This window comes from Acinonyx jubatus, chromosome B1, assembly GCF_027475565.1.
Source record: "Acinonyx jubatus isolate Ajub_Pintada_27869175 chromosome B1, VMU_Ajub_asm_v1.0, whole genome shotgun sequence".
Classification (NCBI taxonomy): Eukaryota; Metazoa; Chordata; class Mammalia; order Carnivora; family Felidae; genus Acinonyx; species Acinonyx jubatus.
In genome coordinates this window covers 71,186,074-71,211,021 of record NC_069382.1, presented here as the reverse complement: position 1 = coordinate 71,211,021, position 24,948 = coordinate 71,186,074, and the positions used below count along the sequence as shown (strand labels likewise).

At 38.5% G+C, this 24,948-nt stretch overlaps 1 protein-coding gene across 18 annotated transcripts in view; it reads left to right on the top strand.

The window, feature by feature from the left end:
- The first annotated feature begins 371 nt into the window (after positions 1 to 371).
- The window catches only part of LRAT (lecithin retinol acyltransferase), a 69,528-nt gene continuing 44,951 nt past the window's right edge, over positions 372 to 24,948 (top strand). For 8 of the 18 annotated variants that reach the window (XM_053216834.1, XM_053216831.1, XM_053216828.1 and 5 more), the window contains exons 1-3: positions 12,436 to 15,203; positions 22,867 to 23,074; positions 23,191 to 23,301. The gene's annotated coding sequence lies outside the window, so the exon portion shown is untranslated. Of the gene's footprint in view, positions 1,271 to 3,831; positions 3,873 to 10,055; positions 15,204 to 22,866; positions 23,075 to 23,190; positions 23,302 to 24,948 lie in introns of those variants that run through there. The other 10 variants (XM_053216841.1, XM_053216843.1, XM_053216840.1 and 7 more) reach the window with 10 other exon arrangements.

Here is a 24,948-nt window from a genome sequence, read left to right as displayed (position 1 = left end):
CAGAAAAAATTATTTTTTAATTACAATGCACAGTGATAGTGGTTAAATAATTAAAGATCCCTCTGCATGGGAGACCATCTTGTTACAGTTTAAAATATATTTGTAGGGGCGCCTGGGTGGCGCAGTCAGTTAGGCATCCGACTTCAGCCAGGTCACGATCTCGCGGTCCGTGAGTTCGAGCCCTGCGTCAGGCTCTGGGCTGATGGCTCAGAGCCTGGAGCCTGTTTCCGATTCTGTGTCTCCCTCTCTCTCTGCCCCTCCCCCATTCATGCTCTGTCTCTCTCTGTCCCAAAAAAAATAAATAAACGTTGAAAAAAAAAATTAAAAAAAATATATATATATTTGTAATTTTAAAAATATATAAAATATTACAAAAATAATTTTGAAATAAAATATTTTGAAGAATACTGACACATAAATTTCACATTGTAATGTTTAAATTAAAGTCTATGCCTAGAATTATATATATAAGTAAATCTATGATACAGACTCATGTATGTCAGAGAGGGAACACCAAAAAGAGATAACAGTAATGATCTCTGAATAATGGGACTGTGGGTTTTTGTTCACACTTTTTTGCATTTTCTAAATGTGCTACTGCAAGTCCTTGTATTTTAAACAAACATTTACTTTTTTAAAAGATTAAAAAGTGTGGAAATGGAGACATGGCTTATTTTTAATAAGAGCTTTTCAAATCATGTATATTCCTTTTCCCAAAAGATGTATCCTTCCCATGCTTAGATTTATGGGACAGTTATGGAAATACTTGAATCAGGTCTTAAGGAACTCACATTATAGATTTTATGTTTCGGTCAAGCAGTGTCACGTTGAGATTCAGTGTGAGTGATCTTAAACCCTTCCCCCACTTCATGGAGGGAAAGCCTAATACAGGGGACGACTGCCCTCTCCAGCCTAGACCTGCCCTTTGAGCTTCAGCCTTGTGACATCCAAATGGCTCCAGGCACTCTGCTGGCACAACCTCACATTCTTAAAAGGTTCCTTCTTAACATGACTTCCTGGGCTTCCCCCAGTCTCCTGTCGCTTCCCAAACTCCTCCTTCCATGTCATTGAAAAACCAGAGAGTCACCCTTGACACTTCCCTCTCTCTCCTTCTCCACATCTGGTCCATGGCCAGATCGCATAAGCTCTACCTGCACTGTATGCTGTGCCTCTACCGTCACCTCCCCTCCCCCACCCCCAGCCACCTCTCTCAGGGCTTGCTGGAGCAGCTGTCATTCTCGCCCCCTTCCAGTCGTTCTCCACGGGCAAGGTAAATGATCTCTTCTCATCACAAGACCAATGCAAACTACAAATTTATCTGATTGGCAAATTTCAAAAATGTTGATAACACATTGTGTTAGCAAGGAATAAAGCATAATAGGCACTTGAACATTGCTGGTGGGAGTATAAATTAACTCACTCACTTCGGGCCGCAATTTGGCAATACCTATCAAAATTAGTATCTTATAGAACCTTTATGACCTGCCTGTTTACTTCTGGGAATTTATCCTTCAGGTGTCTTACAAAAGGGCAAAATGATATATGTCTGTGCATATTCATTGTGACGTACATATATGTGTGTGTGTATGTGTGTGTGTAGCCTAAATGTCCATCAATGGAGAGCTGATACAAAATAAGGAATTGTAGGTCCATACAATAGAATACACATACATAGCTTTTGGTTAGCTCTAAATGAGATGATGTGATATGTGCTCCAAGGTGGTTAAGGAAATAAAGCAAAATGCAGAAGAATGTGTATATAACTATTTTTGTTAAAAAAATAAGTTGGGGGGTGAGGGGGGACAATAGGTAATTGTGTTTGGTCTCAGACAAACTGGGAACTGGGACCAAACTGAGAACTCGGACCAAACTGAGAACTAGGTGGTTGTAGGACAGGAGTGAGAAAGAGATGATTTTCAATTGCTTACCCTTTTACTGAACTTGATAATATATATAGTTTACACATTCAAGAGGGAAAAACATTTCTTTTACAGAGTGATCTTTAATGAGTCAAAATATGGGCATATGGCCCCCCTGCTTAGCATCTTGCTGCGAATTCCTTTCCATTTAGGATAAAACCCAGTCCAGGATCATATGTCTCTGTGGGGGCCAGCTCCTGTCTGTCTCCCCAGAGAGCCTCTGGGGACTTCTTTCCTTGCTCCCCACACTCCAGCCCCACTTTCAGTTGCTCTAGCATGTCATGTCATGACCTTTTTAAACTCAGGAATAAGACAGCATATGCACCTTTGTTTATATCTCCCTGCTGCCTGAAATGCCCATTTCCCTTTTCTCATCAGTGACCCACAGAGAAAAATGCTCCAATCTATATTAGGTTCCTTTACTAGTCTCTCTCATAGAAGGATGAAATCACATACTTATCTGTGTGGATTTCAGTTAGTGTCTGCTCTGTGTACCACTTTTTAATTTTATCAGATGGGGGTCAATCAAAGAAAACATTTTGTTGAGATTCAAGAGATCTGAGTTTTGATCTTACCACTGTATAACTGTGGCGTTCAGCAAATCACTTAACTTCTCTGGGCTTGAATCCTCTCATCTGTAAAGTCAGAACACTAGACTAGTTGATTTCTAGGGCCCTACTATTTATTAGGATGCTATGAGTATATTGTATAAAGTGAAATGCACATAAACATTGAATGCTGGTGCACTCTTTATATAATGTGAAATACATCTAAATAATGCATGCTTGGATAAAAGAACTTTATGTGAAAAATGAAAGTTTAGTTAACTGTTTTCTTCAGAGTAATTTAACTTTTTGATTATTTCCCACAGCATTGTTTCTTGATTCCTTCTTTAACTTTTACAATTGTGTCAAAAGCTAGAGATCCAGATAACACTCAAAAATGTACTTAATGTACAGATAGGATATGCTTATATGCCAAACCCTAATTGTCTTCTTATAATACTCTCCTTGCCATGTTTTTATATGGCATTATTTTTATGCAGTGTCTATAATTTATTAGATCATATAACTCTTTCTCATTCCTGTTTTTGTTTAAATAATAAATCCACTAGATGGATTTATGAATAGAAAGAAAAGTTAGTTCCTTTTTCTACTTTATAGCTCAAGTTCAACAATTCTGTTTAAGAAAGGAAAAAAAGGGGCCCCTGGGTGGCTCATTTGGTTGAGCAACCGACTTCGACTCAGGTCATGATCTCGTGGTCTGTGAGTTCGAGCCCTGTGTCAGGCTCCGTGTTGACAGCTCAGAGCCTGAACCCTGCTTCAGATTCTGTGTCTCCCTCTCTCTGCCCCTCCCCGACTCATGCTCTGTCTCTCTCTCTCTCTCTCTGTCAAAAATAAACTTTAAAAAATATGTATTTAAAAAAAAAGAAAGGAAAAAAATTTCTGATTATATTGCGGTTTGAGGAGCAAGGGAAAGATGTCCCCAACAAAAAAAACACAACCAAAAATTGATTTTCTGCAATTTTAAGGTTTCTATTAGCTATTATAATTGTTAATTCTAAAAACTGAATATATAAATTAGAAGAATATGCTAAATAAATAATATTTGATTCAATACATGTGATTAAAATTATTTGCCTTCTTATCTCTTTCAGCTTTCTCAGTTGTAATAATAACTTCACTCTATTCCATAGAAATTGTTGATTGTCAAATTATTCCTCCATTTACTGATTACTACTTATGAATTCTGGATATTGTTTTCACCTGGATTTTCTGAAAAGCTAATAAATAGCACCCTATATTACAAGTTAATTCTTTGTTATAATGGACCACACTGGGGTTATATTATAATTTATCAAACCCTTATATTTTAAGAAGGAAATTGTCTTAATTATTTCTTTTCTCTTTAGCACCTGATCTGATGGCAGTGGGTTGAAGGTCATCCAAAAGTGTAAGTTTACTAATGATATGCTAAAGCCAGTCTTTTATATATTGTTCCCCTCGGCATAGTTTTCTGGGTAGAGATGAGAGCAGAGCAGGTCTAGGGATCACAAGCCTATCGTCCTGACACATCTTGTTCATTAACAAGATCCATGAGGTGCCTCTGTGATTCTTGAACCGTAGGCTGGCCTTATCTGAGAATCCCCTGAGCTGATCCTGGGTGAATCAGACAGGTGAATTGGTCTCGGAGGTTAAAGTTCTCATGAGATAAAAGGCTTTTAAAGTTGAACTAATAGTTGCCAACCACTAATATACATTGGGGGAAATTTGATTTATTGATAATTAAGGGGGACTAATTTGGCTTCACATAACAAAATTAGAAGAAGGTGACCACTTCATTTAGGATAGTCCCTCCCTTACCAGAATCCCTAGTTCAGTTTCTCCTGGTAGTTCTTTCTGTTTGTAGAAAATGAAGCAAATTCTCATACATGAGTGGAATTTTCTAGCAGCTTTGTGCTCTATTCTTTCAAGATAAGATATATGTTTAGATTACTGGATTCCAGTATGCATTTGTGTCAGTTTAATTAGGAATGCACGGTTTCTCTTTTTGTTTAAAAGTCAGATAAAGCAGGAAAAGAGCCTTGAAAGAGTTGGCTTTCCTGTTTATTTGTTTCTCTCCACTCTCCTGAGCCCTCTGCAAGAAGGGTTTCAGCCCCCACCGATCCTCCACAACTGGCCTTGCCAAGGTCTCCCACAACCCTTACTTTGTTTCATACAAAGCTCTGTTATTGTCAACATATTATGTGGGCCCCGAGCATAATTTGATGCTGGTTAGTCATGCTTTTCCTCTTTTAAATACTTCCTTAACCTAGCTTCCAAGGCATTAGCTTTTCCATGGATGTCTCCTACCTTGTTGGCTGAGAGCTCCCTTGGCTAGATCTCCCTCTTCCTTCCTGACTTCTAAACACTGCATTGCCTTATCACAAACCGTGAAATCCTGACCTGAGCCAAAATCAAGAGTCGGACACTTAACCAAATGAGCCACCCAGGCGCCCCTTCTAGCTACTCTTACTCCCCTGATGATCTCATCCTGTCTTTAACCTTTCAATACCACCTATATGCTAATGGCTCTCAAGTTTATTTCTCCAGCTTCCATGTCTCTCTTGACCCTCAAGCTCCTATACCAACTGTTTACTTAACAACTCCATCTGGATGCCTAGTAAACATCGCAAGCTTGACATGTCCCATGCTGAACCCCTTCCTGCCCCCAGCCAGCCAGTTCCCTGTCTTCTCAGGGAACTGAGTCAGTGGCAACTTCAAGCTAAAAAACCTTTGTGTCATCCTTGACTGGTCCTTTTCTCATATACAGTCCATATACAGTCTGCGTCTCATATACAGTCCATCAGCAATAGCTCCGTGCCTGTGTCTTCAAAATTTGTCAAAAGTCTGACCACTATCATCACCACTGTTGCCACCCTGATTCCAGCCCCCATCACCTCTGGCCTCAATTAATGCAGTAATGTCTTAACTGGTCTCCCTGTTTCTACTTGCCACTATTACCTATTCCCCAAATAGAGTGATCCTTTAAATATGGAAGCCAGCTGATTTCTGTCCTTTGTTCCAAGTCCTTAAACTCACCTAAGGTAAAAGCCGAAGTCACAGGCTCTGCCCAATCTCTGATCTCCCTCTTCTCCCACCCCCTCCCAGGCACTCATTCCCCACCCCCCGCAACCCCCCCCCCCCCCCCCAGCTATCCTGGCCTCCTTTCCAGGCTGCCTCAAGGTCCTTGTGCTCTCTCCTCCTTCTGACTCAACTGCTCAAATCTTAGCTCGCTCCCTCGCTTCAAATCTTAGCTCAAAGGTCACTCATTCAAAGAGAACCTAACTACCCTGTTTAATATTGCCCAAAATCATTTAACGCTTCTGCTCCCAGCTTCATTTTTCTTGAGGGCTTTATCCCATCTGACTTACTTTCTATTTTACTATTTATTTTCTTTATTAGTAATACTCCTCCGGGTTCTCCCCTGCCACCCTCCCCAAAACACATACTCAAATGTAAGTCCTTTGAGGGAACGAAATTTTGTTTTACATGTTCACTGTTGTACCCTTAACACTGGAGGAGTGCCTGACATATAGTAGGCCCCTAACAGATATTTGTAAAATGAGCGCATGATTAAAAAAAGGTTTGTGTTACTGGATATGCTGAACTAGTGGGATTGAAGCGCATTCTGTTTATGTCTAAGAGTTAAAACTGTACTATCATATGAACTTTGGTATGTTTGGTTGACTATTCAACCAACATTAATTGAGAATCTTCTCTGTGCTAGGCACTTTGACACTAACCTTAGAGAGGTAAGCAAAACATTACCCCTTGCTGTTAGACGCTCATGAAACACCTTCCATTTAAACTTTTATTTTGCAATATTTATGGGGTGCCTGGGTGGTTCGGTCGATTGAGTGTCTGACTTCAGCTCAGGTCATGATCTCGCAGTCCGTGAGTTTGAGCCCTGCATTGGGCTCTGTGCCGACAACTCAGAACCTGGAACCTGCTTCAGATTCTGTGTTTCCCCTTTCTCCTTGCCCCTCCCCGACTTGTGCTCTGTCTCTCAAAAATAAATAAATGTTAAAAACATTTTAAATTTTGGGGCGCCTGGGTGGCGCAGTTGGTTAAGCGTCCGACTTCAGCCAGGTCATGATCTTGCGGTCCGTGAGTTCGAGCCCCGCGTCAGGCTCTGGGCTGATGGCTCAGAGCCTGGAGCCTGTTTCCGATTCTGTGTCTCCCTCTCTCTCTGCCCCTCCCCCGTTCATGCTCTGTCTCTCTTTGTCCCAAAAATAAATTAAAAAATGTTAAAAAATAAATAAATAAAAACATTTTAAATTTTATTTTGCAATATTTAATATCTACAAAAATGACACAAAATAATGTATATTCTTTGTATTAAAATATACAAATAATAATGAATCTTTGTATGTCCACCTTATATCTGAAGAAATAAAACGTTTTAAGTACAGGTAAGTCCCCATTTTACTCCTCTCCAGTTGCATCTCTTCCCTTGCTGCCAGAGATAACTGCTCTCCTGAATTTGGTGTTTATCGTTCCCATGCATTTAAAAAATATTTTTGCTACATATGGATCCCTAAATAACACATAGTATTATTATGTTCAATGTCAGGTCATATATATATATATATATATATACACACACAACACACACACACACACACACACGTGTGTGTGTGTATATATAAAATGTTATATATGTGTATATAAAATTATATGTATATATATACACACACACACAAATAATTTGTTGTCAAGTTTGCTAACATACAGTGTATACACTGGGCTTTTGGCTTCAGGAGTAGATTCCCATGATTCATCTCTTATATACAACACCCAGTGCTCATCCCAACAAGTGCCCTCCTCAATGCCTATCACCCATTTTCCCTGCCCCCATCAACCCTCAGTTTGTTCTTTGTATTTAAGAGTCTCTTATGGTTTGCCTCCCTCTCTGTTTGAAACTATTTTTCCCTTCCTTTCCCCCCATGGTCTTCTGTTAAGTTTCTCAAATTCCACATATGAGTGAAAGCTTATGATATCTGTCTTTCTCTCGCTGATTTATTTCATTTAGCATAATACCCTCCAGTTCTAGCCACGTTGTTGCAAATGGCAAGATTTCATTCTTTTTCATTGCTTGGTAGTACCCATTTTATATATATACATACATATATATATATATATATATATATATATATACACACACACAAACACATATATATATACATACATGTTATATATATATGTGTGTGTCTGTTCATGTCTTCTGCCCATTTCTTCACTGGATTATTTGTTTTTCGGGTGTTGAGTTTGGAAATCTTTATAGATTTTGGATACTAACCCTTTATCCAATATGTCATTTGCAAGTATCTTCTCCCATTATGTTGTTTGCCTTTTAGTTTTGTTGATTGTTTCCTTTGCTGTGCAGAAGTTTTTATCTTGATGAGGTCCCAATAGTTCATTTTTTGCTTTTATTTCCCTTGTCTTCAGAGATGTGTCAAGCAAGACATTCAAATCTAGGTCTTTTGATTTTCTCAGTGTTATTTGAGGGATTCATCTGTGTTGATACATGTAAGTGTTCATTTCCATCACTATATATAGCATTCCAGTTACTTCTCCATTCCCCTTTTAATGAAAACATAGGTTGCTTTCAAGTTTTTGATATTATAAACATTGTTGCCCTAATATTCTAAACCAATTCTGTCCAATAGAAATTTGGGTACTGATGGAAATATCTGTACTCTACAATACTGTAGCCACTAGCTACATATGGCTACTGAACACTTCAAATGTCAATGTGACTGAGGGACTTAATTTTTAATTTAATTTAATTTTCATTAATGTGGTTAGTGACTACTCTGTTGGAGAGCAGTTCTATACTACATTTTTTTTTAATCTCTTTGGTTGCATATGAGAATTTATCTAGTGCAGTAATTCTCAGTACTGTCAGACCCAACGTGCTCTTCTTATAATAAATGTATTTTATTATTAACAAATATATATAACAATATATCACCCCATTAACTATCTTGAAATGAAGTTCATAATTAACTCATCTACACATTTAAAACAACCAAATGTAATGCATTTACTGTGGAATAAAGTAGAAATATAAGAAAACAAACTTTAATAAAATAATTGTATTCAATATGTCAGTGGCTACAGATACCCTATAGTATATTAGGAGACAAAATGAAGTTACCTACAAATGCAGACTCATAGAATCTTGTGATATTGGAAACTCAAAACTCAAAAGTGGTGTTGCCATTGGTGATGTGAGCAACGAGGTTCTGAACAAGACAAAATACAGTCTTCACTTTTCCAGTAGCTGCATCCCTGGAAAGTTGATATATATTAAAATCTTACCAAAAAATACTTGGTATTTCTATCTGAAACAAAGTTGTTATACTCTTAGGTAATTATAAACAGACTTTTCATCTACATGAATCCTCTACTAGGCCTTGTAAAGTCATGGAGGATCCAGGACACTTGTTTTTGTTGTTGTTGTTTTGTTTTGTTTTGTCTTGTTTTTTAATGGAACTATCCTTCAGGTTACAGGACATAGAGGATACCTGATCCCCACCCCCTACATGTGGTAGTAAGCCTCCTATCACTATTATAAACAAAAATGCCCCTTCAGGTGAGGCACCATTGGTCTCATCCATTACCAGATTCATCCAGGACCAAATTACTAGATGTTAAAATATGAGCATCTTCAACATTATTTAATATGTACTTGTTCTCCAAAGTAACCTCCAGTTACTGCCAAGTTCTCTGAAGCGTTAGATCAACTTACAGTCTCACCAGGAGGATATGAAAGTTACCATGCTTCCATGTACGTGAAGTATAAAACCCCTAAACCTATACTTGTCCTAGAGGATAGCTTTGTTGAGCTCAACAGTTAGCTATTAAAAACCATAACTGACCTATGCCCTAACCCTTTGTATACCTCACACCAGAATAGGACCTCTCCCACCTCTCTGAATAAGCCCAGGACAGCATACCTGCTACGTGAATGCAGTTGTAGTCTCTTCTGCCATTTTCCCAAGGGGTATAGCCAAGGCTCAAAAAGTTCCTAACTGATGCTAGATCCTTTCCACTGACCCCAAGCTATCTATTTCCATCTCCTACCAGCCCCTTCTTCAAATTCCAAAAGGATCTGGTCATAGGTCTCTGGGAAGTAAGTATTTGAGCTTAAAAAAAAAAAAAAAAAAAAAAAACAAATGGGGCACCTGGGTGGCTCAGTCAGTTAAGCATCCGATTCTTGACTTCTGACTTCAGCTCAGGTCATGATCTCACAGTTTGTGGGTTCAAGCCCCTCATTGGGCTTCGTGCTGACAGTGAGGAGCCTGCTTGGTATTCTCTCTCTCTCCTCTCTCTTCCTCCCCACCCTCAAAATAAATAAATAAACTTAAAAAAAAAAGTGTTGAAATCTGAATCCTTGGTTTTATGGAGCAAATGTAGATTGAGGTAAATGGAGCTCCATTACTATTAAGGAGTGATAATGGCCTGATCTTTACAACTCTGACTATAGCTATAAAACAGTTTTTGTCATTATAATAGCAAAGTAGTCAACATTCAGTGGCTCACAATAACAAACATGTATTCTTGCACTGGTCACCTTCAGCTAGGGGTGGGCAGCTCTGCTCCAAGTTGCAAATTGGTTGGCTATGGTGTGGATTCAGGTCTGCTCCACATTTTTCCCTCTGGGGCCCAGGGGAGAGGCCAACCAGGGCTTGCTTTTTTGGCAGATCACTGGAGCACAAGAGCATGAGTCCACCAGTCAAGCATATTTAGAGCTGCTATTTCTATCACACCTGTTGATTTCCCAGTGGCCAAAGCATGTCATATGGCCAAGCCCAAAGATAGGAAAATATACTTCATTATAAGAGAGAGGTGGAGGAAGGCTGAGTATTTGCTGAACAATAACCCAGTCCAGTGCAAGGTAGCAGCCCTTTTTTGTAACAAGTCTGTGATTACTAGAACAGTTCTGCTTTCATGACCACCGCACAGCAAATATATCAAAACCAGTATCAGGAATTAATGGAATAACAACTAGAATTGAAGTCCTTTTGTGCATGTGTACATGTACATGCTCTTTCTCTCTTTCATATCAAGCACATACTCGCTGCCCATGTAGCCATGTTTTTCTTGCTCCTTTTTCAGTGACAGAGGACAGAGCTATTTGGTTTGGAGCATGGCCTCAAGTGTTTCTCCTTTGCAAAAATTGGGAAAAGTAACCTCCTTGGATCTCCTTCCACCTTCCACCAGCCCAATCAGAATCAACTCTCTCCAATTACCCCTTTTCTGAAGCACACTGAATTTAAGAAACTTTTTGTTTCTCTCCCTTAAATTAGCCAATTTAATAAGTGAAAACAATAGTCCATATCTTCACTATAATGAGAATCTATGTAGTTAGAAAAAGAGATTAAAACTTCTTTGGCTTTTAAGACATGTAAGAAGAGAACTGGGAAATAAGTTGTAGTACATTATTTCAATGGAATATTATACAGTAACTAAAATTTACTGTATAGTATTTACTTTTTGTAACTGAATACATTATACTAACATTCAACAAGATGTGTGAACCTCACAAATATAATGTTGAATTAAATAAGTAAAGAACAAGAGAATATGTATAAATTCCATTTATATATGAAGTTCAAAAAGCAGGCAAAAAAAACCCCCAAAAAACCAAACAAACTAGTGTTTGAGGATGCAAACTTAGGTGGAAGAACTATAAAGAAAAGCAAGAAAAGGGCACTTTGGAGGCTCAGTAGATTGAGTGTCCAACCCTTGATTTTGGCTCAGATCACGATCCCAGGCAGTGATACTGAGCCCTCGGTCAGGCTCCACACTGAGCGTGGAGCCTGCTTGAGATTCTGTCTCTCCTTCTGCCCTTCCCTCCCACTCGTGCTCTCTCTAAAAGAAAAAAAAAAGAAAGAAAAGTAAGGAAATTATTTTCATCAAAGTGGGGATAGTGATTACCTTTGCTGGGGACATTAATTATTGGGAGGGGGAGACGGAGTCTTCTCATTTGCAAGCAACAATCCATTTCTTGACATTGGTGGTGATTACATGGATGTTGATAAGTCATCAGAGCTATACATGTCTGTTTCTTGAACTTTTTTCTATAAATATTATATTTCACTGTAGAAATGCCTCAGGATTCCAAGATATTTGGTCTCATAAACTTAATCTCACATGCCATAAAATTTAATAACAGACTTTGTCTCTAGTTTCAACTCTTGGTTAATTCTGTCCACAAACTTTCAGTGCCTTCCCTATGTCTGTGTTCCTCTTGATAACTTTTGTGGACACATTGTCCACACTGGATATGTAGATTTCCTTCTGACCCTCATATTTGTGATTAAAGTTAAATGTTAGATGACATCAAAGCCCATTCACCTTTGTCCATGTCTAGTAATTGTGCCCTAGCCACCTACACTTCTTTTAGGTACTCATTTGGTCTTAAGAGAGACTGAATGAGGACATGCGCTGGAGAAAATCCATAGGTAGTACTAGAAAAACAGTTCAACTTTTAATGACTCAGTAATGCTTGGTTTTCATGTATATAAAGACACTTCTTGATAAAAAAAAAATCTCAGTTCCTTGGTAGGATCAAAGAAAAATGCAAATAAGAAACAGCTCAGTATATATGGTCAATAAGAAAACTAGATGGGGTTGCCTGGGTGGCTCAGTCTGTTGAGCGTCCGACTTCGGCTCAGGTCATGATCTTACGGTCTGTGCGTTCGAGCCCTGCGTCAGGCTCTGTGCTGACAGCTCAGAGCCTGGACCCTGCTTCAGATTCTGTGTCTCCCTCTCTCTCTGACCCTCCCCCGTTCATGCTCTGTCTCTCTCTATCTCAAAAATAAATAAACGTTAAAAAAAAAAAGAAAACTAGATAGAGGTAGGTCAGGCATGATAAGTGAGCAGAGGTCCCTCTTTTCTGGGCCCCCAGATTTGTAAACTTAATGTTTATTCTCCCTTCTTTTGTATCATATCTCTAGATCTCCTGTTTTACAACCAGATTTCTTACTGTATCTCAAAACAAGGTTAAGGTAAGAGAGACTCCTTAATCTGCTACCACAGTATCTTAATTACACTTTCACACATAAGTGTTTTTGTGAGAGGTTAGTCTTTACAAGCCTTTTCAACTCTACTGTTTATAATTGTTAATGGGTGTGAATGGGGAATGGGTCACCCTAATTACCTGATTGTTCCTATTGAGTGACAGTTAACCCTCCCCATGAGTTGGATCTGTTAACTCTAGACCAAGTATATGACTACTCAGATAGACAGACTGCATGCTCTTGCATCTGAATTTTTTTTCCTCAGGGCTGTAAGATCATATTGGATATTGTCTTGGTTATTCGCTTCTAAAAATATTGCATTTTACCAATCATCTGTAGTCTAGGAATCAGGATAGCATTCACAGTGACAATATACTGATATAAATCTCTCTGATAATTTTAATTAAACAGAATAAACCCAAAGGAAAAAATAAATGCTTCTGAACCTTCACACATCAAATATAAAACTTCAGAAGCCATACGTACTCCTGAAAACACTGAGTTTCTTTAAAAAGTGATTGTCAAGATGGGGCACCTGGGTGGCTCAGTCAGTTAAGCATATGGCTTTGGCTCAGGTCATGATCTCGTGGTTTGTGGGTTCGAGCCCCGCATCAGGCTCTGGGCTGACAGCTCAGAGCCTGGAGCCTGCTTTGGATTCTGTGTCTCCCTCTTTCTCTGTTTCCGCACCCCCCACCCCACTTGTACTCTGTCTCTTTCTCTCTCAAAAATAAATAAACATGAAAAAAAAATTTTAAGTGATTGTCAAAGTAATCAAAGTCCTTCTGAATTTCTTAGAAAAATTAGGAAATTTTGAAACTAACATTTATTGCTAATAAATTATATGAAGGGAGGGATCCTGTCTATCTTATTCACTTCTATATCCTGGGACATAATGCCTGGCACGTTGTAGATGTTCAAAAAATCTTTTTAAATGAATGAATGAATGTTCAGTGTGGGTTAGCAACATTATATATGTGATCTCATTTAATCTTCACAATAATGCTATATAGATGAGGAAATTGAGTCTTAAAAGGGAAGAAAGGTTGCCTAAGGTCACACGACCAGAAAATGGCAAAGATGGGAATCAAACTATAATGTGCCTAATGCTAAATCTACATTTGTTCAATGATGACACACGTTTTAGCAAAGACTGCCAGTTGCCTACACAAACAGCCATTTCTCTCCTCATCCTTAATTATAACTCTAATTTTGTTTTAGTGCCCTTTCCCTTCAGGTGACTCAGTTATATCCTGATGGGATTGGTCTAAGCCAAAATAATGCCCCCATTCCCATGTCTGTGACCAGTTTAGGGGTTTGGAATTTGATCTGGCTTTGGCCCGTGAGATTGGAAGGAACTATAGTAAAACCTTGGATTGTGAGTAACTTGTTCTGTGAGTGTTCCACAAGATGCGCAAACATTTCTAATACGTTTTAACTTGATAAACGAGAAATGCCTTGTAATACTAGTAGTACGTGATGCCGACTGTCACATGATCACAACTGAGCCAATGGTTCTTCTCTCTCTCTCTCTCTCTCTCTCTCTCTCTTTCTCTCTCTGTCTCGCTGCAGGATTGTGGGTGATCGTCTCCCATGCTTGGGTGCTCTGTCTCATGCTGCAGTGTTTGGCAGCAATGAGTGATTTTTGAGAATATTGGAAGGTGCTCACAATGGGCGCTAGTGTATTTTTTGTCACTTCAAAGCACCTATGGACAGTTCTTTGCTTTTCCATACAAGAGTAAGCTCAGGAATGCTTTGCTTCATTCTAGGTCAGGCTGCCTGCAGATATAGACCCTTTCCTCTGCTGCCTTATTGCCCGTTACATTAAATACAGTACATGACAAGAGTTTATTAATGCTGTACTGTAGTCAACATCTGTGTGAGCATATACAATGGTCCCCATGCAGAAGAAGGTTGAAAAGAAAGGCAGTAAGAAGAAGGACATGATTATTGCGGAAGTTAAGAAAGAAATCATTGAGAAGTACGAATGAGGTATGTGAGTGGCCGAAATTGCAAGATTTTATCAGAAGTCTATGTTTGTATCTCCTCTGCAGAGGAGGAGGAGAAAAAGGTGAAGGAATCCCCCACTTCAAATGAGATTAGGGAGATGTGTCAAATGTGGGAACAGTGCAAAATTTTGTAAAACAGCACCCCCCGAATAAGGCTGTAGCAGTGAGAGTAATTAATCTGTTTAATGACAATGCAATGTCACATTTCCATGAAATCCTCAAAAGAAGGAAAAAGCAAGTGTCATTGGATAGGTTCCTTGTTAAAGTTGCACGAAAAGAAAACAATTCCACTGAGCCAACAGATAGCAGTGATTCTGTTAGTGATCATGAAAGTAGTCCTACACAACAAGCTTCCTCTTTCTTGTCTCCCTCACACCGTCCGTAAAGGTTTTTAAAGGTAAGTGCTGGTTAATTTGTTTGTTTTTTTGTATTTTGTATTTTGTTTACTATTTTGTATTATATTACAGTATTGTAGTTTTTAAAAAAATTTTTTTAATGTTTATTTATTTTTGAGAGACACAGAGCACAAGCAGGGGAGGGGCAGAGAGAGAGGGAGACAGAGAATATGAAGCAGGCTCCAGGCTCTGAGCTGTCAGCACAGAGCCTGAAGTGGGGCCTGAACTCAATGAGACTTCTTCGAGCCATGAGATCATGACCTGAGCTGAAGTCAGCGGCTTAACCAACTGAACCACCCAGGTACCCCATGTAATTGTTTTAAGTGAATATTTTGGGGTTGTGGAATGAATCATCTGAGTTTCCATTATTTCTTTTGGGGAAATTCTCTTTGATATACAAGTGCTTTGGATTACAAGCATGTTTCTGGAATGAATTATTTTGCAAACCAAGGTTGTACTGTACTGTGATGGTAGGGATGGGGGAAGGGTTCTGGAAAAGGATTTTTGTTGCCTTTTTAACAAAGAAATACAAGAGAGAAAGACCTTTCTCTATTAAGCGTTGCTATATGGGGATGTGATATGTAGAGCTGCTAAATCCACTCTTGCCTCTAGAAGAGCTAAAAGACAGCCTTAGGTGTTTAATATATTGTTGGGCTTCCAGTAAGTGGTAGCAATCAATCAAATTCTCGGTTTTGGTGAGCCAGTTACTTGAGAGCTTGAGTTGCCAGCTACCTGGAGTGTCAGTCACTCTGTAATACTGACCCCGTCAAAACTAACTCCACTAGTTTTAAAAACCTATATTCCAAATGGATGTATAAAATGAAATGCTACTGTAGTTTTTACCATTATTTTATGGAAATGGGATGTCTTTGCTTATTCACTAATCCATGAACCATTTACTGGTGCCAGGAACATGGCAAATACTTAAAAAGAGATAACACACATAGAAGAACAAAGAGAGACACCCAGGCAGCCTACTCAGGAAGAGGAAGGGTCAGGGAAGTCTCTACCCCAGAGTTGACAAGAAGTAACAATTGAAGTGAGCCGTAACAGATCAACAGGAGTTACCCAGGTAGAAAAAGAAGAAAAAGGGCAATCCTTGCAAAGGAGGTAGCATATGAGATGCATGAGGTCTGAGAGAATATGGCACATTCAAGGAAGGACAAGTAACTGAGTGTGTAAGGTGCAGGCTGGAAGAATTGGGAAAGCAGTTTAGAGAGGTAAACACGGCCTAGTCACAGAGGGCCTTGGGGTCAAGCTATGGGGTCAGTCCTCCATCAGGAAGCAGCAGGGAGTTCCTGAAGGGAATTAAGTATGTAGGGAACATGATGGTACTTGAATTTTTAGGAAGATTACTTTGGTAGCTGAGAGGAGAATATTTTGGAGATGGTAAAAGAGATGGGTAGAGATGATGAGAGAAGAAATCAAGCAGGGCTTTTAGATTCAAAAGGTATTTAGGCAGTGGTTCAGGTGGAACTTGGTGACTTGATAGGAGAGAAGAGCAGGGGAGCAGGAGGTTTGCAAAGAAATGCAGGGCTCGCGAGGGGAATGGCGAGCTGGGCTGAGAAGTGAGACCATGAGTTAATGGTTCCTATACATATGGTTGAGTGATTTACTTAGTGTGGTGTTAGAAGCAAAGAACGCTGAACTGATCCACATTTTGGGTAAGTATTGCAGAAGGAAAAAAAGAGCAAGAAGAGTGAGAAGCTGAAGATGTTATTTAAGAGGTTACAGTGCTGAACCAAAGCAAGATGGCAATGGAAGCAAAACCAGAAAAAAGCACGTGACACGTGGAGTGAGTGGGATAAGACTTCAGTCACAATCCTGATGGATAAGCAGGCATTATTGGAGCAATGAGGATAATGGGAGTTTGTGGTAAGAAAGTTGAATGGTATGGTTTAAGATCTTACAGTTGGAGTAGCTGCAGGTACTAATAAGGAAAAGGGGTGAGTTGTCGATATCTGTGTGGAGATGAGGGGCATTGGAGACGAAGAAGCCAAAGCACTGGGTGTTGGAAGGGCCATCCGCATGAACTCTGAAGACAGCAGGATTATGGCAGATTTGGGGTAGAGAGAAAAATCATAGGCCATGCTCCAAAATCTCTGATACTAATCAGAGAGTGATGAGAGGAACAGCAAGTGATGGAGGATAGAAAATTTGAGAGGCACAAGTTTCAGAGGAAGAATTTTGACAGGAGATTGGCAGAATATTGAATAGGCAAGTGGTAATTGTTATTTAGCACCTACTGTGCACCAGGTTCTGTTCTAAGTACTTTACAGATACTAAGCTCATTTAATTCTCACCTCTGAGGTAAGTACTATTATTAGCCCCCATTTTACAAGTGAGGAAACTGAGGCTCTGTGACATTTAATATCTTGCTCAAGGTGCATAGTCATGCTTCCATCCAGGTGATTTGGCTCCATAGTCCACACTCTTAACAATGTTATTGTACTGCTGATTCTGTTGAACAAACCCACCCAACCCCTATTGTTAGGTGGAAAGTTCAGGAACAAACAACCTCTACTTAAGGGTGTAGGAAAGAGGTAGTGTTTGTGGTAGGAAGCCATTCAAAAAAGGCAGAACATGACTGGTCCTTGATAGCATCAACTTCTTTATGTTTTCCAGAGTCTATTTTATTTTGCATTTAAACATAATAGTATGCCTTTGAACTATGGGCTAATACGTAAACTCCCTCAGACATTTTTAGAAGTGGCAGTAGACTTTTAAAATAAATAGCTACATTAATATTAACTGTAAGGGCTCAGTTACATAAAGGAATTAATTTTGCATCTTGCAGAGAACTGGGATACATTCTGAGAATGGCAATGAAGACAAGAAAACATGTAATCTTGAAAGATACGTGGTTCCAGTTTTTTCCCTGGTGTTACTAAGCTTTATAGCAAACCAGTTTATCTGAGGTTCATGCTACTTTTTGGAAGAAATTCTCCCATTTTTCTTTGTTAATTTTTGTTACCTACCAGGCACTAACATAAAAACAAAGAGCCCAAGAATGTTAGAAGGCATTATAATCCAAAGGAGAAGCCTATTTTGCTTGGCTTGTATGAAGTTCTATTTATTTTCTTAGAATTAAGGCCCAAAGAATCTTGAATAAAGTGCTAATCCTACAAAGCACTGACAAAGCAGCTTCCTTGTTTTACAGAGCTGCTACTCTTCATGACAATTCTAGCTCTAAGAAGTGTAGACATGAGGAAAATACAGATTTATACAAAAGGAAATTTATGATGTAATTATAGAGAGAGATGGAGAGAGAGACGGAGAAAGAGAGTCCCAAACGGGTTCTGCACTATCAGCACAGAGCTGGATGTGGGGCTTAATCCCACAAACCGTGAGCTCATGACCTGAGCTGAAATGAAGAGTTGGATGCCCAACCAGCAGAGACACCCAGACCCCCCTAAATTCTTTTCCTTTTTTTCTTTAAAAATTTTTTTTGGTTAATGTGTATTTATTTTTGAGAGAGGGACAGAGCCCGAGCAGGAGAGGGCAGAGAGAGGGAGACACAGAATCCGAAGCAGGCTCCAGGCTCTGAGCTGTCAGCATAGAGCCTGACATGGGGCTCCAACTCACAAACCATGATATCATGAGTTGAAGTTGGATGCTTAACTGACTGGTCCACTCAGGCGACCCCCTAAATTCTTTTCTCGCATTAGTTTTTCTAGCCATATATTTCTAGGACTTTGTTGTTGTATTTTTTCAAATTTACTACCATGAGTGAATAATTACATAATCATTCTATATTTTAATCTCTTTTGCATCTAAAGTATGCCCCCTTGTTGTGATTTTGTTTGTCCTTTCTGGGTTTTTCTCATGATCTAGCCTTGCTAAAGTTTTGTTGTGGTGGTGGTGGTGGTTTTTCATTTTTATTATTCATTCAAAGACTAATACCTGGGTTTTTAATTTATTTATTGTATATTTACTTTTTATTTCATTAATTTCTGCTCTTGCCTTTATTACTTCTACTTTTTGTGTGTCTGTTTTGCTGATCTCTTCCTAACTTCTTATGCTGAGTGCTTAGCTCATTAATTTTCCATCTTTTTTCTTTTCTCATATAATGAGTTAGGGCTATAAATACTTCTCTTAGTGCTGTAATGCCAACATTCTGCATGTTAATTTTATGGTTTTTTTATTCTTTTATGTTCCCTTTTTACTCATGAGTTACTTGGATTTTTTGTATATTTTAAAATTTCCAAATCTTTATGGTTTCCACTTATTTTGTTATTGGTTTCTAATCTAATTATATTATGATAAAAAATGATACTGGGTTTTTTTTTTTTTAATTTGTTGAGATTTACTTTATAGCTTAGTATGTGGTTAGTCTCCTAGATATTTCTTGTATGCTTGAAAAAAATGTGTATTCTCTAACTGGCAAGTGTAGATACATATATGTGTGTGTTCTCTAATAGGCAGATGTGTATACACACACACGCACACACACACACACGCACACACAAGTTCAAACTTGCTGATATATTGTCTAGATCTTCTGTGTTCCAACTGATTTGCTTTGTTTTGTTTTCCTTTTTGGCTGTTTGAGCTATTATTTGCTAAGAGACTATATTACAATATCATAGCATAATAGATTTTTCAATTTCTTGTTATAATTATTTCAGTTTTTCTCTCCATACTTTGAAGTTGTGTTTTTAAATGCACATTTCCAAACTTGTGAATTTAGCCTTTTGTCATTATGCAGAAATTTTATTTTATATCTGTTGATGCTTTTTTTCATTAAGAGAGGAAATATTTGCAAAAAAACCTGTCTGATAAAAGATTGTTATCCAAAATATACAATGAACTATTAAAACTCAACAATAATAAACCAAACAACCCAATTAAAATATGACCAAAAGACCTTAAAAAACACCACACCAAAGAAGATAAACAAATGGCAATGAGCATATGAAAAGATGCTCAATATCATATGTCATTAGGGAAATGCAAATTAAAATGAGATACCAGAACACTGACCACACTAAATGCTGGTGCAGATGTCTGCAACAGGAACTCTGTGTCGTTGCTGGTGGGAATGCAAAATGGTACAGCCACTTTGGAAGACAGTTTGGCAGTTACTTACAAACTAAGCATACTCTTACCATATGATTCAACAATTGTGTTTCTTGATATTTACCCAAATGGGTTGAAAACTTATGTTCACATAATATCCTGCACACAGATATTTATGGCAGTTTTATTCATAGTTGCCGAAACTTGGAAGCAACAAAGATATCCTTCGATAGGTGAATAGATAGGTACACTACGGTCCATCAGACAGTGAAATAGTATTCAGTGCTAAAAAGAAATGAGCTATCAAGCCATGAAAACACATGAAGGAACCTTAAATGCATATTACTAACTGAAAGAAGCCAATCTGAAAGGGCTACATACTGTTATGATTCCAAGTATATGACATTTGGCAAAGGCAAAACTACGGAGATAGTAAAAAGATCAGTGGTTGCCAGGGCTGAGTGGTGGGGGTGGGTAGGGATGAATAGGTGAAGCACAGAGGATTTTCAGTATTCTATATAATACTATAATGGTAGATACATGTCATTATACATTTGTGCAAACCCATAAAATGCACACCAAGAGTGAACCTTACTGTAAACTATGAATTTTGATTTTGGTGATAATGAACCACTGTAGGTTTGTTGATTTTTAAAAATGTACCACTCTCGTACAGGATATTGATAGTGGGAAGGCTGTGTATGTGTAGGGGTAAAGGATATATAGAAACTCTGTATTTTTTTTGCTCAATTTTACTGTGAACCTAAAACTGCCCTAAAAAATAAAGTCTGAAAAATTAACTGTCAGTTTGGCTGTCCTTTAATGATAATGAGTCTTCTCTTTTCTGGCTTCTTTTGTCTTTGGTATTCTATAATTTCACCATGTTATGTTATGTTCACCATGTATCCATTCCTTCTTACTTTGTATGGAATTCACTGGATTTCTTATATCAGAGAATTTGTTCTTTCATTCTTTCCAGAAATTTGTAAGCCACTATCTGTCTAATTTTCTTTTTCCTTTTTCCTTTCTTCTTTAACTCCAAGTGGAAGCTTTGAGACTCTTACTCTTCCCCAAAATAAGAATCACTTGTTAGAGTCACTTCATCTTTATCAAAAGCCATAGTATAAATATATTCTGTAGAGGAGTTTCTGGACTTGCCCTTATAATCCACCTGGACCATGACCTTCCTGAATTATCCTCTGTTGTGAAAAGACAATTGCTTAGAGTTTTAAAAAATACAATAACACAATATAATATTTTACACTGACGGATTCATTGGTGGTACTCGGGTCAACTTGATATTTAGCAATATGGCCAAGTTCTCAATTATCTGTAATATCACTGAAACTTGAGATGATCCAGTTTTGTTGGTCATGGACAATGCTAGAATGTTCCATGATGGAAAAGGGGTGAGTAGTGTCACCAGTCAATGCTATCTACAGATAGTTACTGGAAATTTTGGCCATCACAAATTGATAACTAGTTTCTAGAACTGCCAGTGTATAGCATGAGTATAAAACTAATATTTAAAAGTGATTTACAATTCAGATTTATCATTTGATTTTAAAAATCCTCCTTTTCACTCATTAATAAAGAGACAAGATGACTAATCTGCTAGTCATAGGCCACTGTGAAGTCATAAAAAATAGAGAAATGGATAAGCTGATTCATAGCTAGTGAAGGTCCCCATCTGGAAATATTTGAAAGATTATCAGAATAAATGTTCAAATGCCTCTGATTTGGTTTATTTCTTAACATTTGGAAAGAACATATCCTGAATGAGAACCTGCAGGTAAGTACCTAGTAATAGCATTCAGTATGGCTACATCTATTTTTGCCAGATCACCTGGTAAAGTGAGTGAAACCTGTTATTGCCAAAGATCTCAGTTTTACCAAGAACTTGCAATAGCAGGAAGCATGGACAAGCTGTGAACCCTCTGTATGCTAAAATAACAGTGGCACAGTGTAATCAGTAATTTTTGCCTTGGTAACCTGGAGCAAGAAAAACTAATCAGCATTTTTAAGCAGGCTGGACAGGATGGGAGGAGAGTGAAGATTTTTTTTTTAATTTTTTTTTTCAACGTTTATTTATTTTTGGGATAGAGAGAGACAGAGCATGAACGGGGGAGGGGCAGAGAGAGAGGGAGACACAGAATCGGAAACAGGCTCCAGGCTCTGAGCCATCAGCCCAGAGCCTGAGGAGGGGCTCGAACTCACGGACTGCGAGATCGTGACCTGGCTGAAGTCGGACGCTTAACCAACTGCGCCACCCAGGCGCCCCAAGATTTTTTTTTTTTAAGATGGGACAGCTTGAAGGTAAAATAGTCCTATCCCAGAATATATGCAGAATACCATGCCAGTTGATATGTATTCCTACCTACTCTGTGAAACTTGGTTCCAGTTCTCACAGCACTTACGTTGGTCATGAACAGGAACAAGAGTAATTGCAAGGGCAGCTTTGAAAAATAACAAATAATAAAACTCTTAAGTTTAATACATTTACTGAGAGCTTGTATGTTGCAGGCACTGACTGTGCTATGCATTAGGACACAAAGAAGAAAAAGACATGGCTCCACCCTCATATAATCATGTAAACTAATGCAGTCATAAATCAGTCTGAGACATGCTATTCTAGATTTCCCGTCACAGTATGAGTTGACTGTACATTGGTGTGTGAGCCAGATTTACCACACCCTGATTTTAAAAAAAAAAATGAAGCTGACATTGCTTTTGACACAGAAAGCTCCTTTGTAAGCTGCTGGCAGTTGAGAAAAGGTGTGCCTCACACCTGATTCAGTTCTGAGACAGGGTGAGGAAGCTGGAAATGCTTTTCCAGGGAGACTGTACTGATGAGGCAGCCATCAGTCATCAATCCAGAAGAAACAAAGAGTCTTTGATTTAGTGTCAGCTACAAGGCCATACTTGTTTATGTTTCTTCAACTTCATCTACCCAGACTACCAGATGGAGTTCATTGCCACTCATTCTTCACCAACAGCAAGCAGAAGCAGGAACTGCTGAGAGAGAAATGCTTGTGCAGAAGCAGAGAAGAAGAGAAGTTAGAAGAAAGTTCTATGGTTTTTGTTGTTGTTTTTTAAACTAAGAGATGACAAACCATATGCTCCATGTAGTTCCAAAAAAGCTTCAGAAACAGAGCTTCTAAGGTGGGAGTAAAGAACTGACCAGTTAATATTCCAATTAAACCAAATTATAAGCACAAACTTCCTTTTTCATAAAATCTTTTTTTCTCATTTCCTGGTTTAAAAATGTTTTTTTTCAGGTTGCTGTCCACATTAATGAAGAACACGTTGAAACCTTTCACGAAGATCACATTTTTACACTGGACACATTGGCTTCACCAAATTTACCCAAGATAGGTGATGACCTAAAGGTATGTTCATTTTCTCTATCTGATATTTTCTGCCAAAGCTGTTGTTCTATTTTTCATTACTTATTCTTTCTTTTTGGTATCTACAAAGATGATATGGCAGGTATGTAGGATATTTTGGCAGGAAATACTAATGTGGTTTATTTGAGGTCAGTGCATGGAAATACCTGGATATGACATACAGGGCAGAGCTGGGGGTATAGTTCATGAAAAATACTGACTATAATAGCTCCTCCTCTTATCCGTGGGGATATGATCCGTGGGGATCCATGGGTATGTTCCAAACCCCTGTGGATGGCTGAAACTGCGACTAGTACTGAACACTTACATGTACTATGTTTTTTCCTACATATACATACCTATGATAAAGTTTAACTTATAAATTAGGCACAGTAAGAGATTAACAACAACAATAATAAAATAGAACAATTGTAACACTATATTGTAATAAAAGTTAGGGGAATGTGGTCTCTCTCAAAAATCTTACTGTACTGTACTCACCCTTCTTGTGATGATGTGAGATGATAAAATAGCTATGTGATGAGATACAATGAGGTGAATGATACAGACATTGTGAAGTAGCATGAGGTACTACTGACCTACTGAAGACAAGTTGGAAAGAGGATCACCTACTGCTGGATGCTGGGGTTGACCACAGGCAACTGAAACCATGGAAAGCGAAACCAGAGATGAAGGGGGAACTTCTGTACACTGAGATTAATGGAGAAAATGATGAGCCTACAATTCGACTTGGTCTCTCTTCTCTTTCTTTTTTTCTTTTTTCTTTTTAATTTTATTTTTCAAATTTACATCCAAATTAGTTAGCATATAGTGCAACAATGATTTCAGGAGTAGATTCCTTAATGCCTGTTACCCATTTAGCCCATCCCCCCTCCAGCAACCCTCTGTTCTCCATATTTAAGAGTCTCTTATGTTTTGTCCCTCTCCCTGTTTTTGTATTATTTTTGCTTCCCTTCCCCTATGTTCATCTGTTCTGTGTCTTAAAGTCCTCATGAGTGAAGTCATATGATATTTGTCTTTCTCTGACTGACTAATTTCACGTAGCATAACACCCTCCAGTTCCATCCACGTAGTAGCAAATGGCAAGATTTCATTCTTTTTGATTGCCGAGTAATACTCCATTGTATATATATACCACCTCTTCTTTATCCATTCATCCATCGATGGACATTTGGGCTCTTTAATACTTGGGCTATTGTTGATAGTGCTGCTATAAACATGGGGGTGCATGTGTCCCTTTGAAACAGCACCTGTATCCCTTGGATAAATGTCTATTAGTGCAATTGCTGGGTTGTAGGGTAGTTCTATTTTTAGTTTTTTGAGGAACCTCCATACTGTTTTCCAGAGTGGCTGCACCAGCTTGCATTCCCACCAACAATGCAAAAGAGATCCTCTTTCTCCACATCCTCGCCAACATCTGTTGTTGCCCAAGTTGTTAATGTTAGCCACTCTAACAGGTGTAAGGTGGTATCTCATTGTGGTTTTGATTTGTATTTCCCTGATGATGAATGATGTTGAGCATTTTTTCATGTGTCGGTTGGCCATCTGGATGTCTTCTTTAGAGAAGTGTCTACTCATGTCTTTTGACCATTTCTTCACTGGATTATTTGTTTTTTGGGTGCTGAGTTT